General features: G+C 32.8%; 1 long non-coding RNA gene across 1 annotated transcript; it reads left to right on the forward strand.

Moving 5' to 3' along the window:
• Nucleotides 1–2,552: 2,552 nt before the first annotated feature.
• On the forward strand, nt 2,553–7,649 carry LOC18053471. Its single transcript, XR_002907128.1, has 4 exons — nt 2,553–5,494; nt 6,245–6,293; nt 6,956–7,037; nt 7,130–7,649. It is a non-coding gene; the product is annotated as an uncharacterized LOC18053471 (long non-coding RNA).
• The last annotated feature ends 3,694 nt before the right edge of the window (nt 7,650–11,343 follow it).

The raw sequence follows: 11,343 nt of genomic DNA on the forward strand, positions 1-11,343 counted from the left end.
TTCAAAAGTTTAGAATTGGATTAATTTCGAAAATATTAGAATGATTTGGGCCATAGTATAATTTTGAGAATAATTTTTGGGGCCAAATTATAATTTCATAATACTGTGAATTAATAAGTTTATTTTCAAAAGTTTAGAATTGAATTAATTTCGAAAATATTAGAATGATTTGGGCCATAGTATAATTTTGAGAATAATTTTTGGGGCCAAATTATAATTTTATAATACTGTGAATTAAATCCAGAGAGTTAAACTACTCGGAAACTTATATTTAACATGAAAATGCTATTACATATGTCTACAAGTCTTTAACTTAAAACAACTTAAAAATAATACTTTAAGAGAAAACATAATACAACAATCATCAGTATTTTAATAAAATCATATCGTGGTGCCTCTCTCTTTCGAAGTTCGTCGTCCAATAATCGCCTCTGCACTTCACGTTCTCGCATATGCTCAAGTTCTTTATGCAATAATTGAAATTTAACCGACAAACACTCGATCTCTAAGCCTAACTTCGTAATTTCATCCCCTAACAAGTCTATTTTCTCTTCGGTAGGTTTATGATCTTCTGCCCATTGAAAGTTCTTACATCCTCTACAAATCCAAAATTTTCGATTTGGATTTTTTGTTGTGCGTGACGTTAACAACTCCATATGATTACCGCATCTATTACACATTTGCAATGAGCTCCGATTCTCACTTAGCTCGGATGACATTGTTTGTGGTTAATAGTCCCTTGAGAATAAACTGCCCAAAAACGGAAACAATTACAGTTAATAATGCCAAAGAAATTACCCAAATCAAATTTTAATTGCAATTACAGTTAGTTAGACTTAAAAGAAAAGAAAACTGGAACATATGAACAGCATGATTACTGCCTGAACCACCCAGCAACATGCCAGAAAATACCACCCACAACCCAAGCCACATGCCAGTAGCTAATACCAAAATGCCAGAAACCCAGCAGCTAATCTCCAAACTAGAAGCAACATGCCAGAAAATACCACCCAGAACCCAAGCCACATGCCAGCAGCTAATACCAAAATGCCAAAAACAAACTAGCAGCAACATGCCAAAAAATACCACCAACAGCCCAAGCCACATGCCAGCAACTAATACCAAAATGCCAGAAACCCAACAACTAATATCCAAACTAGAAGCAACATGCCAGAAAATACCACCCAGCAACCACCCAGCAGCTATGAAAACTAGAAGCAACATGCCAGAAAGGCTATCAAAGAACCCAAGCCAAAATGCACACAATCTATACACACACAACTGGAGATAAAATACAACCCTCCATCAATAATATTAATCCTCATCACTCGGTTACATTAATTTAAAAAATAACATAAAATACAGAAAGAGAACAGCTGCAATTGATTCAAATAAGGAATATCTGATTTGGATTTGCCCTACTTAATACTCTCTGTCATGGCTAAGTTTTGCTGTTTCGCTTTACAATTCCCGCTTCTATCGATTTGTTCCATCACAAACCCTTCTTGTGCTTAACAATTAACCACTGTAATTAGAAAAATTCCCACTAAGACCAACTTATTCCATTGAGTGTACACTTTAGCAACAATAATAATTCAAAGAGATTAACTCATAGTTTTGTAATTGTTGTTACAAAAATTAAGTCAGTGGATAAAAAAATGCAAGAGTCATGAATCCTAGATCAGGGTCATGAAAATCAAATAAGAGACCCTGATGCCATGATTGTGGGTCGGATGCCTAACTAATTAGAACTCAACAAAGCTCCAAATGAGGAAGATTCTAAAAGTGTGATCTTCAAAAATTAAATTAAATTAAAGAGGAGCAAAATTTAGCAAATAGAGCTTTCAAGTGGAACAAAATTCAATAATTCAACAGGGCAATGAAATTAAATCAGAGAGGAACAAAATTTAGTACTTGCTGAGCAATGAAATTAAATTCAACAGGGCAGCCTAACCTAGATCAACCAAATCGTCCCCATTTTGCCATAACCTAAAGAGGAAAAAACGAAGCATTACCAGGGCAGCCTAACCTAGATCAACCAAATCATCCTCATTTTGCCATAACCTAAAGAGGAAAAAACAAAGCATTACCTCGGGCTGTGAACTTTGCTGCTTCATGAGTTCAATTTCACGAACAAGTTTCGACTACCAGCGTTACCAGCTGAACGATGATCGTGGCTGTGAGTCGGTCGTCGTGGATCCCGAATGCCTGGACCTCGGGATAGGAAGGAAAGTAAAGAAACGAAGAAATGAAGAAACAAAAAAATGAAAAAACGAAGAAATGAAGAGATTTACGGTCAAACAGAATAAGACCAAGTTGGGATCTCTGTTGCTCTGTTGCTCTCACAGGTGAAACGAAGAAACAAAAATGAAGAGGAAGATAGATTTTATTCTTCTCAAAATATCATCAGAAACGTCGTCGTTTTAGAGTTTTCTAAAAGAAAAAAATAATAATCAAAACGACGCCGTTTACATGATTTGCGGGGTTTGACCGGGGCAAACATCATTTTCCTATCTTATATACGCGCAATGCCGCTGAGAATGAGAGTTGCTAAAATTTTTGAAGGGCCAATTATCTCCAATTTGTTATTCGTTCGTTGAAACTCTAAACCTGTGACTACGAGACTACGAGACTACGAGAGCCAAAATTAGGGTTTTCTTGGCTGTTTTTTGTTTTAGGGTTTCAGTGATCGAAAACGAAATTGGGGTTATCAGGAATAATTTTAAAAAGCCCGGCAAATTGCCGCTGCCCTTGTGTCGGCCAATTGCTAAAAAATTTGGCCGTTGTAAAACTAGAACAAACTTTTTTGCTTTTAGATCAATGGTTGGAGTTTTTTTTTTTTTCTCCTTAACATTTTGTTTGATTTTACAAAAATATAGTATCTTCGAAGTACGCCTCTTGATGTGAGATTGGCATCGGTGAGGAGTTTTTATTTGTTAATTTTGAATATTTGCTGGGTTAGTTCCTTTCAAATAAAAGAGACCATTGGTCCGATCATGAAACTGTTTTGGGATTTTTTGCTTACCGAAAAAAATTGGTACTTCATTTTAAAATTTTTTGTTTTTATTATTATTTTGATTCCATGATGTTGTTCCTCGGCTTGCTTCTTGAACATTGTATTTGACTAAATAAATGTTTGTTGTCACATAGAAAATGTTTTGAAATTGAAATTTTCGTTTCTTTAATTTTTTTTAATTGATTTATTTAAATTTGTTTGTGGAATACTTGAGAATTTTGGCAAAACAATTACTTTATTTTTTATTTTTGAATGCTTTCTTATTTTAATATTATTGCAGCTTCAGTTCACTATGTTGAGAATATGTTTTGCTTGCTGCCTTGATAATGACTTATTTTCTGCATAGATGTTAGAACTGGGGAATAGTTTGCATGTTATTTAAGCTGCCTTGGGAATGCATGTCAAAAAATGTTGAAACTGAAAGTTCGAGTTTTTATTGGCCTTTCAAGGAAATTGCATAGATGTTAGAACTGGGGAATAGTTTGCATGTTATTTAAGCTGCCAAATGCATGTCAAAAAATGTTGAAACTGAAAGTTCGAGTTTTTATTGGCCTTTCAAAGAAATCTCCCCTGTTCTTAATGGGAAACTGGCAGCATGAGACTATCAGCTTACTTGTTGGCAACAATGGATTTTTTTGAATTTTTTGGGTTTCAAATCTATTTGACTCTCTGAATTGTATTTCAACTTTGATTTGTCTTGCTGCAGAGATGTTGGAAATGCGGATTTTTTGAAATTCAAACATCCGAGGTTTTTTTCTCCCCTAATATTTTTGTTTGTAAGAAAACATTTGGTGCCTCTATTCATAATGGGAAACTGGCAAAGGTGAGGAGTTGTTACTTCCTTAATCATTAGAAATCTGTTTGATCAAGTTGGATCTATGGTCTATTACCTTGATAATTTTTTGCTTTAAGTTGCCACTTAGCATTTGTAGAAATCTTTTGTTGTTTGCTTTCACATCTAATGTTCAGAATGAGGAATAATTTACATACGTTTTCTGATTTCATGATTTCCCCTCAGGTTGCTTGTAATCTCCTCTATTCTTTATGGAAAACTGGCAATGATGAGGAGCTTTTGTTTTGAATTTTTTTTATTAATTTAAAAATTGTTTTACTTTACTCGGAATCATTTTTAAACTCTGGTTGTTCATTGAATGTTAGATTGGCCGCCTATAGATTTGTCTTGGATGAAGTCTTTCGATCTCAAAACAGTTACTGTTTATATTTATATGCATGGCTGGGAAAAAGACAATCTCCTACCCCCAAAATAATTCTCAATGTTCATCTTGTTGTTGGTTTACAGTAAATTTGCTTATCAGCTCATTGGATTCTGACTATGTTCTCTTATTGTGTTATGCTTGTACTTGTGTTTCTCTGCTTGTTTAATTGAGAATTCCGTTTGTGACATAGTGTTTGAAGAATTCTGTTCGGTTTTGACTATTTAATTTTCACCCTTTGGTTTCAGTGATAGCTCTCTTTGTGGCATAGTTTTTGGGAAGTTTCTATTTTTCACTTGTGTTTTCAATTGTCTTGTAGAACTCTTACAGTAGCATGTCAAAAGTACTGAAAGGAATGATACTAGGGGCCAACCAAAAAAAAAAAAAAGGGAAAAGTCATTTCCCTTTTCGGTCTTTTTGTTGCCTTGTCCCTGTTTTGAATTGTTTCTGCTGTGGTGTTCATCTTCAGTATTTGGTCTATGCTTCTGGATAGTAGAGGGACTATGGCCTCTCCTTGATGTAGATATATATAACCACCAGGCACGGAAGTGCTTTTGTTTTATACATTTTCTGCAAGTAGTTAATTGTTCTGGAAATCTGATACTTCTAATTTGATTTGGTGTTTTTGGAATTGTGTAATTCTGGTTGCTTCTTTCATTTTTGTTCATTGCTTAATATTCACTCAACTGGGTTTCTGTTAGTTACAGTCCTTATGTGCATGTAAATTTTGTTACATGTAGAAGTGTCCTCGCAAGTTCTTTTGCTTTAACTTCCTCAAACATGTTCATTGTAACTAGGGAAGAGTGATAATATGATATTGCTGCTGTTGTTTCAGGAATTTTGTTTATCGTTACTCTTTATACCTTATGACTTCCATGGCTTATCAACTTAAAGTAGTGAAAGCTTTTGACTGGAGTTAGATGATCCAAGTCCCTAAGAATTGCAAATCCGTTTTGTTATCTGTGACATTTTAGTATCATTGTGTCTTATTTTGGAATTGACAAATGTTTGGTGAAATGCCTTGAAGATATCATAACTAGAGCGGTTTTGGCGTGAGCCAGGGCAGGGTTGGGATCTTCTTTCTTAGATGTTCTTTCGCAGATGCCAATTTTAGTGCAAGGAATACCCTGATTGGCGGGGAGATTGTGGTAATTGTGAGGCTTGCTTTTTGAAAGCATAAAGGCATCTGCAATTCTCCAGGCAAAACATCCACGGACCTTCTACCTCCATCTTAAGTTGATTTGATGCTTGCAAAAGAAGTAAGGTAAGCATGCATGAGTTGAGTTCAAACTAGAAATTCACCCATAAAGCATCAGAACCTAATTAACTGCAGAAATTATTTTCAGATTGCAATGGCTTGAGTCTTAGATGAGGCCAGGGTTGGCATTTCTTTACTGTAGGAGATTTGAGGACTTGGGATGCCTGACAGTAACGCTGACAGGAAGAATATTTGTTGCAATAATAGTTTAGATTCTTTTTCTCTTTTTTTTTTGGGTAATTGTAATTGTGGCATTTGAAAATGCCTTAAATTTTTGTTTCTTATTTTATGGAGGTTATTGTAAAGCCTGGTGGAACCAGAGAGTGGTATATGTTGGTATGTACCATTCTAGATTAGTGTTTGTTATATAGAAAGAGAATCTTGCTTTTATGAGGTTTAACCCTTCTATTCTATCTAAGGATAGTTTTAGAATATCAAATAAATGGGTGTCGATAGAGGTAGAATGATTTTCAAATATTTTTTAATGGGGTGCCTTTAGAAATAGTCCCAGTCTTGTCTTACTTTTTCAATTCCAAGGCTCAGGCAAGGCCGGCGTCAAATCGGCTCATGGGCATTGTAGTTTGAACAACACATGATTCAATATTGGTTACAATTATCCATCTCTTTAAAACAAAAATTATATCGTATATCAAGATTTAAAGATAATAAATTGATGATTTATGAAGACATTTTATTATTGCAAACGAGTGGTTGGTACTGGGGTTTTATATGTTATCTTGGTTAATATTTTTTTAGGTCATTGGAAACAAATGGGACGCGTATCTTGACATTGTCTTGATGAATGGTAGGTTTGCATTTACTTTCAACAAATCTATGTTTCTTTATTATTTATTTTACCATTATTTTTTATGTATTTCTTTTTTTTTTTTTCAAATAAAAACTCTTTATGGTGTGATACATTGTGACTGTGACATAATGAACAAATAATTCAATCTATATTCGAAGCTTGGTTAAGAAATTTTGTGTACAAGTACAGCCAAGTTTTTATGTCTCTTGCAATCTTGCCCTTTTCTTGTTTTGGGTGGTTTCAAAAATTTTATGGGTCTTTTTAGCAGTATACATACTCTGCTATTTTTGTTTCTTTTATTAGTATATTTGGTATGTGCACTGTAAGTCACATATGATCTCATAAGCAATTATGTATTTGACTTGAATGACCAGCATTTGATTATGAATGATGTTCACATTCAAAAATTATACAGATGGTACACACCTTAATTTGATTAGACGTGTAAGATTAGTTTCACATATTTAAGCATGACTTGAAAATTGAATATGAATGATGTTCATGTTGGAACTTTACACTGATGGCACACAACTTCGATGGGATAGGTATGTAAGATTAGTTTTACATAAAAGCAGATTTTGTTAAGAATATTGACTGGTGAATTGTTCAGTATTCAGAGATGCACTTGATGCCCTGGGATTAATGTGCTATTGTTGTAGGTGAATGCTTATGACTCACGTTGATCTCATTGCAAAGCTTCTTAACTACATCAGTAATCTTCCTCCCTCCTTAACTACAACAGTAATCTTCTCCCTTTTACCTTGCGTGTTTGTCTGTTAGTTCTGGTGGATTCCTCTTATGTTTCTTCGATTGATTCTGGACTTATTTTGCAGCTTTGGATAAGTCTGATACCAGCTAGTAAAGCCCGAAGGTTTCCTTGAAATTTGATTTACTGTATTCCTCCTATTCTCATTTTGCAGTTGCTTCTGTGTTGTAATGTATGTGAGCACTTCTCTGTGTTTACCTAGTTATGTTCAGTATGGAGCAATATTAGAAATCAAATACATTTTTAGAGACTTTCCTGGTGCGCGCGAGCACGCACAAACTTGATGATGTCTGCAATGCAAGTGATATATGGGATGATCTTGAAGAATTTGTTCTAGATAACCAGAATGGAAGCACGAGTACTGATAACGGTTACTGATTCTTGACTCTTTACATCGTTCGAATTGCAAAATGTGAGAAAAGATTCGGCGTATTTGTAATTTTAGCTTAATTAAGGTTTTAGATAATTTCTCTTATTTGAGAACGATTATGAATAAATTAGCTACTGGTATAAATAGGGTTGTTATATTAATTTATTGTAATACTTGTAACCTTTTCATTAATAATATTTCAGATAATCGGGTATAATTTTGTTGTTAATTCGATGTTTTCCCTATTTGAGAGTTATTTTTTCTTGAATTCTAAGAATGCATGCTAAAACGATATCGAATATTACTTCCACACTACGTCAATATGTATTATATTTAGGGAGGAACATACTATTATCATCAATGACTAGTTTGATCATGTTAGTAGAGGAGAGTGGGCTTGTGCATGCAATGCATTAGCTACATCTTTGCAAGTAAGCTCCATTGAGATGGAGGCAGGACTCTGCATATTTTAACATTGAAACCTGTAATGTTGTAATGCCCAGATAGTAGCAAATTGCTTTGGACTTTTATTTGTCTTCTCCGCCTTAAATGACGGAATGATAGTTTGGAGGATTGAGCTCAATCCCTAATTTTTAAGAGAAAATTCATGAGGTGGTTTTGACCGAGTCTCCTTCGGGTTGGCTCAGTTTAACTGACTCTTTGTAAAAGTCCTGCTCATTAATTACTTTTTTATTGAGCTGATGTATTTAAGGTCACTGCATATGAGATGAGCATAGTAAAATTTTGAGAAAAATCTACTTGTGATCGGCGTATTTTATCACCTAAATATAATTCATTGAACCTGCAGCAAATTGCCTTGTCTTTAGCTGCCTTTAGAAAAAATATACTCTTTAGCTGCCTTTAGAAAAAATATACAAGTTAAATGTACGAGGTATCTTGTCATCTTAGTTCATTAACCCAACGTGATGAACTGATAATCAAAGTCAAGGGGTCAATTAGAAATTAGAAGATTCGGATGCCTGTTTTTGAAATTTTCATCATTATGCGTGAAAATTATATTGACCCACAACAGCAATGTGCGCAAGCAAATAACAACCGTGAGAGGGTCAAATACGTCATTTGAAAACAAAACAACCTTAAAACTAGTCACTTAGGGATGGTGAAATTACCCGCAAACCTGTTTAAACCCGCCCTCTACGAGTAATTTTGCGGGTTACAGGTAGGTTTGGTATTTTAAAGTTAAATTCACTACAGGTTGCAAGTGAATTTGGTATTGAGAAAAAATCTGTTGGGTACCAGTGCAGGTATGCATGGCAAAAAGTCTGACTCGAATTTTGGCTCGATTGACCCGACTCGAATTTTTCAAACTTTGACCCAAATTTAAGGATTTCGGGTTGGGCTCGAGCCTAAATATAAGGACTCGATTAAAATTCGGGTCAGGGTCGTGCTCTAGCTGGCTCGACGTGACCCGACCCAAAATTCAAAATTAAAAAATATTATTTTATTTGTATAATTTTATAAGACATAATTTTGGATTACCTTTATTTTATTATTTATACAATTATATGGTTGAGACCTTAAGTAATTTTGATATTTATGTTAAATTTTAATATATGAGGAATGTTATATCTATTTAAAAAAATTAAATTACTTAAATTTAAAAAAAGTCTTAAATATTATAAAATTCGAGCTTGGAAAAAAGCCTGACCCGAATTAAGCCGGGCTTGACCTGACCTGAAACTTAAATGTTTAGGCTTTTTTTTTAGTCAGGCCTTTTATTTCTATGATGTTTTTACTAAACGGAATCAGAATGAATTGGAATTAGGAATGCCAACGGGATAGGTGTTATGTGGGGATTGCAAATACTCGTATCTGTACTCGTTAAAAAGTATAGATACCCATTCTCTTCCCCCATTCCCTATATCTCCTTTTAATTTAATAATATTAAAATAACAGGAAGAAAATTTTCAATATTTATATGGAGAAATACCTAATGAAATATTGATGATTGATGAATGATGTTAAGAATTTTAGTTGATTTATTTCTCTTAAACTATAAGAATATAGATATCCAAGATGGAGGTTATTTTATTGATTTTGGAAAGAAATTTGGTCATTCGGTCATTGATATAGATTCATAGTTTTCAGACCATCTTTGGTTATTTTTCTAGTAAATACTGCAATGATTAGAATTGGCGTCTTGAATCAAATCTTGTAAAGATAATTATTCTTTAAAACTTTAACTTTTGGTATTCTTAGGGTTTCAAAATAGGTTTCAAAATATCCTACAATTGAAAAATTGAAGACTTAAAGCTGCTAACTTTAGTTATTCATGTTTTAGTCTTTTAGGGTTTTTAATAATTAGGTTTAGATGTTAATTAATAACTTTAGCTTTTAAAAATTAATAATAAAATAAATAATAAAACAGGCTTACGAGTGGGTGCAGGTTTTAGTGTTTAATATCTATACCCTACCCGTCCAATAAATGGATATGAATAATTATACCTGCACCCAATCTATATATATATATATATATATATATATATATAAAGTTAAGACTTGAGGAGGTGATGTGACATCACCATTTCTCATATTTGTATATTCTCTATTATCTAATAAATAGAGAAATTTTCTTTTAGATTTGATTTTTCATCTTTTCATAATTAATTTGATTGTTATTACACAATAATAATTATGTAAAACACAATAATAATTATGTAAAGGTTTTAATGAGACATATTCTTTGTAATGAACATCCAAGGGGGAGTGTTATGAATTTATTAAAATAAATGTAGATATTCATAACATATATCTTTTAGTCTCCCCAATATCTCACATTAGCAACATTTAGCTTCCCTATAACTCCCACTATCTCACAAGAAATTATAATCCATAATTTTTCATTAATTTCATGGAGTGATTATGTAACTATAAAAGGAGAGCTCATCTTTTTGTTTTGTACACACACAATTAGAATGAATAAAATCACTCTCTAATATATTCTCTCATTTTATTCTTTATCTTGCGTTTCTTCTTTATTTTTGTTGCTGGCTAATAGTTTCTATATATATATATATATATATATATATATATATAAAGCTGGGACTACAAGAGGTGATGTGGCATCACTATTTCTCATCTTTTTATATTTTCTATTATCTAATAAATATAGATTTTTTTTTTAGATTTGACGTTTCATCTTCTTATAATTAATTTAATTATTATTACACAATAACAATTATGTAAAGGTTTTAATGAGGCATATTCTTTGTAATGAACATCCAAGGGGGAGTGTTATACATTTATTAAAATAAATGTAGATGTTCATAACATATATCTCTTAGTCTCCCCACTATCTCCCATTAGCAACCTTTACATTCCCTATAACTCCCACTATCTCATAAGGAATTATGATCTATAATTTTTCATTAATTTCATGGAGTGATTGTGTAACTATAAAAGGAGAGCTTATTTTTTTGTTTTGTACACACACAGTTGGAATGAATAAAATCACTCTATAATATATTCTCTCATTTTATTTTTTATCTTGTGTTATTTCTTTATTTGTATTGCTGGCTAATATCTTTTTTTATTTTTTATAAGGCTGCCTCATCTTTTAAAAAAAATCAATTCATATGTTTTATCAGTTTCATCAAGTGTAAAATAAAAAAAGGATAATACTAAATTCTTTTTTCAAAACCGCGTGAAGCACGGTTCTATTTTCTAGTTTTATTATAAAACAAAAGAAAAATTAGACCCGATACCTGATCCTAACATAACAATCTCCATACACACTTATATACGTATACATCGATCAAAGAATGTGGAAACAATGCAATCTTCTGTAGCCCTTACCGAAATTGGGAATTTTTCTCGCTAATTTATAAAAAATAAAAAAAGATGAAGAAGTAATTCACAACCAAAAAATTGTGCTTCAATGCCAAAATGGT

The sequence above is a fragment of the Citrus clementina genome, unplaced genomic scaffold (assembly GCF_000493195.1).
Source record: "Citrus clementina cultivar Clemenules unplaced genomic scaffold, Citrus_clementina_v1.0 scaffold_2, whole genome shotgun sequence".
NCBI lineage: Eukaryota > Viridiplantae > Streptophyta > Magnoliopsida > Sapindales > Rutaceae > Citrus > Citrus x clementina.